Source organism: Entelurus aequoreus, linkage group LG27 (assembly GCF_033978785.1).
Source record: "Entelurus aequoreus isolate RoL-2023_Sb linkage group LG27, RoL_Eaeq_v1.1, whole genome shotgun sequence".
Classification (NCBI taxonomy): domain Eukaryota; kingdom Metazoa; phylum Chordata; class Actinopteri; order Syngnathiformes; family Syngnathidae; genus Entelurus; species Entelurus aequoreus.
The window spans coordinates 3,286,405-3,294,963 of NC_084757.1; positions in this window are offsets into that span (position 1 = coordinate 3,286,405).

Consider the following 8,559-nt stretch of genomic DNA (forward strand, 5'->3'; position numbering starts at 1 on the left):
ATCGGCCGATAATATCGGCAGGCCGATATTATCGGACATCTCTACTAATTTTTTTAAAAAGTACCTTATCTTCACCATACCTGGTTGTCCAAATTAGGCATAATAATGTGTTAATTCCACGACTGCATATATCGGTTGATATCGGTATCGGTTGATATCGGTATCGGTAATTAAAGAGTTGGACAATATCGGAATATCGGCAAATAGCCATTATCGGACATGCCTACTTTTTTCTCTTTTTTCGGTATTTTCCTGTAGCAGTTTCATGTCTTCCTTTGAGCGATATTCCCCGCATCTACTTTGTTTTATCAATCAAGAATATTTCAGTTGTTTTTATCCTTCTTTGTGGGGACATTGTTAATTGTCATGTCATGTTCGGATGTACATTGTCTTTGCTCCACAGTAAGTCTTTGCTGTCGTCCAGCATTCTGTTTTTGTTTACTTTGTAGCCAGTTCAGTTTTACCTACTTGAGTTCAAGTCGTTGTACTTTCTTTTTTATTCAAGAAAATGTTTTTAATTTATTTATCTTATTTTACTAATTTTTAGGGATGTCCGATAATGGCTTTTTGCCGATATCCGATATTCGGATATTGTCCAACTCTTTAATTACCGATACCGATATCAGCCGATACCGATATCAACCGATATATGCAGTCGTGGAATTAACACATTATTATGTCTAATTTGGACAACCAGGTATGGTGAAGATAAGGTACTTTTTTTAAAAATTAGTAAAATAAGATAAATAAATCAAAAACATTTTCTTGAATAAAAAAGAAAGTAAAACAATATAAAAACAGTTACATAGAAACTAGTAATGAATGAAAATTAGTAAAATTAACTTTTAAAGGTTAGTACTATTAGTGGAGCAGCAGCACGCACAATCATGTGTGCTTACGGACTGTATCCCTTGCAGACTGTATTGATATATATTGATATATAATGTAGGAAGCAGAATATTAATAACAGAAAGAAACAACCCTTTTGTGTGAATGAGTGTAAATGGGGGAGGGAGGTTTTTTGGGTTGGTGCACTAATTGTAAGTGTATCTTGTGTTTTTTATGTGGATTTAATTAAAACAAAAAACAAAAAAAAACAAACAAAAAAACCGATACAGATAATAAAAAAAAACGATACAGATAATTTCCGATATTACATTTTAACGCATATATCGGCCGATAATATCGGCAGGCCGATATTATCGGACATCTCTAAAGCTAACATCTTGTGATGATATCCAGGTTTTGTTTGACTTTTGAGGACCTTTTTCCCCAGAAAATGTTGGTGGCACTATACGATAATAAAAAAAACGATACCGATAATTTCAGATATTACATTTTAACGCATATATCGGCCGATAATATCGGCAGGCCGATATTATCGGACATCTCTAATGCTAACATCTTGTGATGATATCCAGGTTTTGTTTGACTTTTGAAGACCTTTTTCCCCAGAAAATGTTGGTGGCACTATACCGATAATAAAAAAAACGATACCGATAATTTCCGATATTACATTTTAACGCATATATCGGCCGATAATATCGGCAGTCCGATATTATCGGACATCTCTAATGCTAACATCTTGTGATGATATCCAGGTTTTGTTTGACTTTTGAGGACCTTTTTCCCCAGAAAATGTTGGTGGCACTATACGATAATAAAAAAAACGATACCGATAATTTCCGATATTACATTTTAACGCATATATCGGCCGATAATATCGGCAGGCCGATATTATCGGACATCTCTAAAGCTAACATCTTGTGATGATATCCAGGTTTTGTTTGACTTTTGAGGACCTTTTTCCCCAGAAAATGTTGGTGGCACTATACGATAATAAAAAAAACGATACCGATAATTTCCGATATTACATTTTAACGCATATATCGGCCGATAATATCGGCAGGCCGATATTATCGGACATCTCTAATGCTAACATCTTGTGATGATATCCAGGTTTTGTTTGACTTTTGAAGACCTTTTTCCCCAGAAAATGTTGGTGGCACTATACCGATAATAAAAAAAACGATACCGATAATTTCCGATATTACATTTTAACGCATATATCGGCCGATAATATCGGCAGTCCGATATTATCGGACATCTCTAATGCTAACATCTTGTGATGATATCCAGGTTTTGTTTGACTTTTGAGGACCTTTTTCCCCAGAAAATGTTGGTGGCACTATACCGATAATAAAAAAAACGATACCGATAATTTCCGATATTACATTTTAACGCATATATCGGCCGATAATATCGGCAGTCCGATATTATCGGACATCTCTAATGCTAACATCTTGTGATGATATCCAGGTTTTGTTTGACTTTTGAGGACCTTTTTCCCCAGAAAATGTTGGTGGCACTATACCGATAATAAAAAAAACGATACCGATAATTTCCGATATTACATTTTAACGCATATATCGGCCGATAATATCGGCAGTCCGATATTATCGGACATCTCTAATGCTAACATCTTGTGATGATATCCAGGTTTTGTTTGACTTTTGAGGACCTTTTTCCCCAGAAAATGTTGGTGGCACTATACCGATAATAAAAAAAAACGATACCGATAATTTCCGATATTACATTTTAACGCATATATCGGCCGATAATATCGGCAGTCCGATATTATCGGACATCTCTAATGCTAACATCTTGTGATGATATCCAGGTTTTGTTTGACTTTTGAGGACCTTTTTCCCCAGAAAATGTTGGTGGCACTATACCGATAATAAAAAAAACGATACCGATAATTTCCGATATTACATTTTAACGCATATATCGGCCGATAATATCGGCAGTATCCAGGTTTTGTTTGACTTTTGAGGACCTTTTTCCCCAGAAAATGTTGGTGGCACTATACCGATAATAAAAAAAACGATACCGATAATTTCCGATATTACATTTTAACGCATATATCGGCCGATAATATCGGACATCTCTAATGCTAACATCTTGTGATGATATCCAGGTTTTGTTTGACTTTTGAGGACATCTTTCCCCAGAAAATGTTGGTGGCACTCCAGATGGTGTTATTTTTGGGGAGAGGCGTCGGACGTCCATATCTGCACATTTTGTCCACGGCCCATTTGGGATCCTTGAGCGGCGTAATGGCGTCGCCGGCCTCTCGCTCTAACGGCTCGCCCAATTGACCCCAGACCACGGTAATGGCGTCGTCCTCGCCAAGGACACACCCTGCCGAGGGAGGGTTTTTATTATCTTGCACCCAAGGCCGGCAAAGGAAAGGACGGCGGTGGCCCCGCCGGAGTACTTTTCCATGACACGCCAGGAGAGAGAGAGAGAGAGAGAGAGGGAGAGCGGGCGAGAGAGCGGCGGCGTGAGAAAAGAGGTTTTGTGGTGTTGATCTTTTCTCATGTGGTGGGATTTCAGCGCGACGGGAAGTGGGGGGGGGGGGGCAGCTTTGCGGCGCAGGTGATGTAAGAGCTCACCACAGGATGGTACCCTTTACATAGGGTACACGTTCCCGGTACCTGGGACTTCCATACCGGTACCAACTGGTGAAGTCTCATTTGCGAGTATGACAGTTGCAAGTCCGAGACACGAGATGGCAGTAGTGTATCGTTTATGTTGGTCAGTTGCGCCCTAAAAAGTGTCAATACTGTAAGCATTGTACTTGTTACGCACGGGCTGTTTGGTGGTATTGTTAGCATCTTAGTTGGGGTTTTCAGTGAGGTGTTGAAATCGCCGTGTAAAATCGCTAATGCTAATCAGTAGCATGTCAATAGCAAAGCCAATGTATGTTAGCATCAAGCTAGCGCATTTTTGGAAAAGTGGAGCCTTATTTAACTTACTTTGGAGCGTTTTTTTCTTTGAGTCAACTTCTTTCGTTACGCCTGGCACCGTTGGATTTTGCCCAAAACGGGATTCGGTCAGTTCCGAAAAAGTACCAAATTTGGTAGCTACCCCTAATTTCCACACCTGCGAATGTGTCCATGAAAACTACAACTAAGATGCACAAACAGCTGGTGGGTAATAAGCACAATACTTACGGTATTAACACTTCCTAGGGCGCAACAAAGGACAAGACTGGCACATTCAACTTAATGGCAAAGACTACTTCCTGACCACGGACAAACTGAAATGAACGAATGATACTGTGTCAGTAAAAGAGGGCAGCATAGTTATCGGGATTTTATTGACAAACAAATGAAGTATTTTGTTACTATTTATTTAACGTTTAACATTATCTAGAGGTAGTTTAGCCGAGTCCGCTCTCAGTGCTGCTGGAGTGATCGCCAAGTGCCAAAGTGCAAATGGCCAACAAACGGGGCGTGACGTCATGCGCGACACGACCCCCGTTGGATTTTTACGCGAGTCGGCGCCTGGTAGGACCGGTGTGTGCCAAAAAAAGTACCAGATTCGGTACGCACCTGCCTTGAATCATTATCTACACACATATCTATGTATAATGTATTTATATTATTCACATGTGAATAATGCTGTATAATAGACTGTATTTATATTATTCACATGTGAATAATGCTGTATAATAGACTATTTATATTATTCACATGTGAATAATGCTGTATAATAGACTATTTATATTATTCACATGTGAATAATGCTGTATAATAGACTGTATTTATGTTATTCACATGTGAATAATGCTGTATAATAGACTGTATTTATGTTATTCACATGTGAATAATGCTGTATAATAGACTGTATTTATATTAGTCACATGTGAATAATGCTGTACAACACACTGTATTTATATTATTCACATGTGAATAATGCTGTATAATAGACTGTATTTATATTATTCACATGTGAATAATGCTGTATAATAGACTGTATTTATGTTATTCACATATGAATAATGCTGTATAATAGACTGTATTTATGTTATTCACATATATTATTCACATGTGAATAATGCTGTATAATAGACTGTATTTATATTATTCACATGTGAATAATGCTGTATAATAGACTGTATTTATGTTATTCACATATGAATAATGCTGTATAATAGACTGTATTTATGTTATTCACATATATTATTCACATGTGAATAATGCTGTATAATAGACTGTATTTATATTATTCACATGTGAATAATGCTGTATAATAGACTGTATTTATATTATTCACATGTGAATAATGCTGTATAATAGACTGTATTTATATTATTCACATGTGAATAATGCTGTATAATAGACTGTATTTATGTTATTCACATATGAATAATGCTGTATAATAGACTGTATTTATGTTATTCACATATATTTATATTATTCACATGTGAATAATGCTGTATAATAGACTGTATTTATATTATTCACATGTGAATAATGCTGTATAATGGACTGTATTTATATTATTCACATGTGAATAATGCTGTATAATAGACTGTATTTATATTATTCACATATATTTATATTATTCACATGTGAATAATGCTGTATAATAGACTGTATTTATATTATTCACATGTGAATAATGCTGTATAATAGACTGTATTTATGTTATTCACATGTGAATAATGCTGTATAATAGACTGTATTTATATTATTCACATGTGATTAATGCTGTATAATAGACTATTTATATTATTCACATGTGAATAATGCTGTATAATAGACTGTATTTATATTATTCACATGTGAATTATGCTGTATAATAGACTGTATTTATATTAGTCACATGTGAATAATGCTGTACAATAGACTGTATTTATATTATTCACATGTGAATAATGCTGTATAATAGACTGTATTTATATTATTCACATGTGAATAATGCTGTATAATAGACTGTATTTATATTATTCACATGTGAATAATGCTGTATAATAGACTGTATTTATATTATTCACATGTGAATAATGCTGTACAATAGACTGTATTTATATTATTCACATGTGAATAATGCTGTATAATAGACTGTATTTATATTATTCACATGTGAATAATGCTGTATAATAGACTGTATTTATGTTATTCACATATGAATAATGCTGTATAATAGACTGTATTTATGTTATTCACATGTGAATAATGCTGTATAATAGACTGTATTTATGTTATTCACATGTGAATAATGCTGTATAATAGACTGTATTTATATTATTCACATGTGAATAATGCTGTATAATAGACTGTATTTATGTTATTCACATGTGAATAATGCTGTATAATAGACTGTATTTATGTTATTCACATATGAATAATGCTGTATAATAGACTGTATTTATGTTATTCACATGTGAATAATTCTGTATAATAGACTGTATTTATGTTATTCACATGTGAATAATGCTGTATAATAGACTGTATTTATATTATTCACATGTGAATAATGCTGTATAATAGACTGTATTTATATTATTCACATGTGAACAATGCTGTATAATAGACTGTATTTATATTATTCACATGTGAATAATGCTGTATAATAGACTGTATTTATGTTATTCACATGTGAATAATGCTGTATAATAGACTGTATTTATATTATTCACATGTGAATAATGCTGTATAATTGACTGTATTTATATTATTCACATGTGAATAATGCTGTATAATAGACTGTATTTATATAATTCACATGTGAATAATGCTGTATAATAGACTGTATTTATGTTATTCACATGTGAATAATGCTGTATAATAGACTGTATTTATGTTATTCACATGTGAATAATGCTGTATAATAGACTGTATTTATATTATTCACATGTGAATAATGCTGTATAATAGACTGTATTTATGTTATTCACATGTGAATAATGCTGTATAATAGACTGTATTTATATTATTCACATGTGAATAATGCTGTATAATAGACTGTATTTATATTATTCACATGTGAATAATGCTGTATAATAGACTGTATTTATATTATTCACATGTGAATAATGCTGTATAATAGACTGTATTTATGTTATTCACATATGAATAATGCTGTATAATAGACTGTATTTATGTTATTCACATATATTATTCACATGTGAATAATGCTGTATAATAGACTGTATTTATATTATTCACATGTGAATAATGCTGTATAATAGACTGTATTTATATTATTCACATGTGAATAATGCTGTATAATAGACTGTATTTATGTTATTCACATATGAATAATGCTGTATAATAGACTGTATTTATGTTATTCACATATATTTATATTATTCACATGTGAATAATGCTGTATAATAGACTGTATTTATATTATTCACATGTGAATAATGCTGTATAATGGACTGTATTTATATTATTCACATGTGAATAATGCTGTATAATAGACTGTATTTATATTATTCACATATATTTATATTATTCACATGTGAATAATGCTGTATAATAGACTGTATTTATATTATTCACATGTGAATAATGCTGTATAATAGACTGTATTTATGTTATTCACATGTGAATAATGCTGTATAATAGACTGTATTTATATTATTCACATGTGAATAATGCTGTATAATAGACTGTATTTATGTTATTCACATGTGAATAATGCTGTATTTATATTAGTCACATGTGAATAATGCTGTATAATAGACTATTTGTATTATTCACATGTGAATAATGCTGTATAATAGACTGTATTTATATTATTCACATGTGAATAATGCTGTATAATAGACTGTATTTATGTTATTCACATGTGGATAATGCTGTATAATAGACTGTATTTATATTATTCACATGTGAATAATGCTGTATAATAGACTGTATTTATGTTATTCACATGTGGATAATGCTGTATAATAGACTGTATTTATATTATTCACATGTGAATAATGCTGTATAATAGACTGTATTTATGTTATTCACATGTGAATAATGCTGTATAATAGACTGTATTTATGTTATTCACATGTGAATAATGCTGTATTTATATTATTCACATGTGAATAATGCTGTATAATTGACTATTTATATTATTCACATGTGAATAATGCTGTATAATAGACTGTATTTATGTTATTCACATGTAAAAAAATATTTAAGTGTTTATTGTCTATTGTGAGCGAACTGTGGTGCTGAATTTCCCCCAGGGATCAATAAAGTACTTTCTATTCTATTCTATCTTACTGGAAATGTTCTTCTCCTTGATTTGTTTGGCAGTTCAAGGGTGTTATCGCCCCCCACAGGACTGGAGTGGAACTTGACGGTGCGACCGCTTTGGCTTCGCGACGCATCTTTAAAAATATCTACTAGTCATCTACAGACGTTTGATTATTTCCATTCCACCCCCCCCCCCACCGTGGTCCAGACGTGTCGGCTCACTCCGCGCCTGCTACGGGATCAGCTTCCAGACACGAGCACGTGCTTGGCGGCGCGAGAAGAGTTTGTTTAGCGCGGCGCAATCCTGTCAGAGCCTCGTCTGACGGCCACGTTAACGCCTCACCACCGCCTCGCCACCGCCTCGCCACCGCCTCGCCTCCGTCTCCGCTGCTTCCCTCCCAGCACAACCCGGCGGAGGCGCGTTGAGTTAATGGTCGCTCGTAAACGTCTCATTTATTCTGCAATGTCTGCCCCGCGCCGCACAATCCGAGCGCAACAATAACGA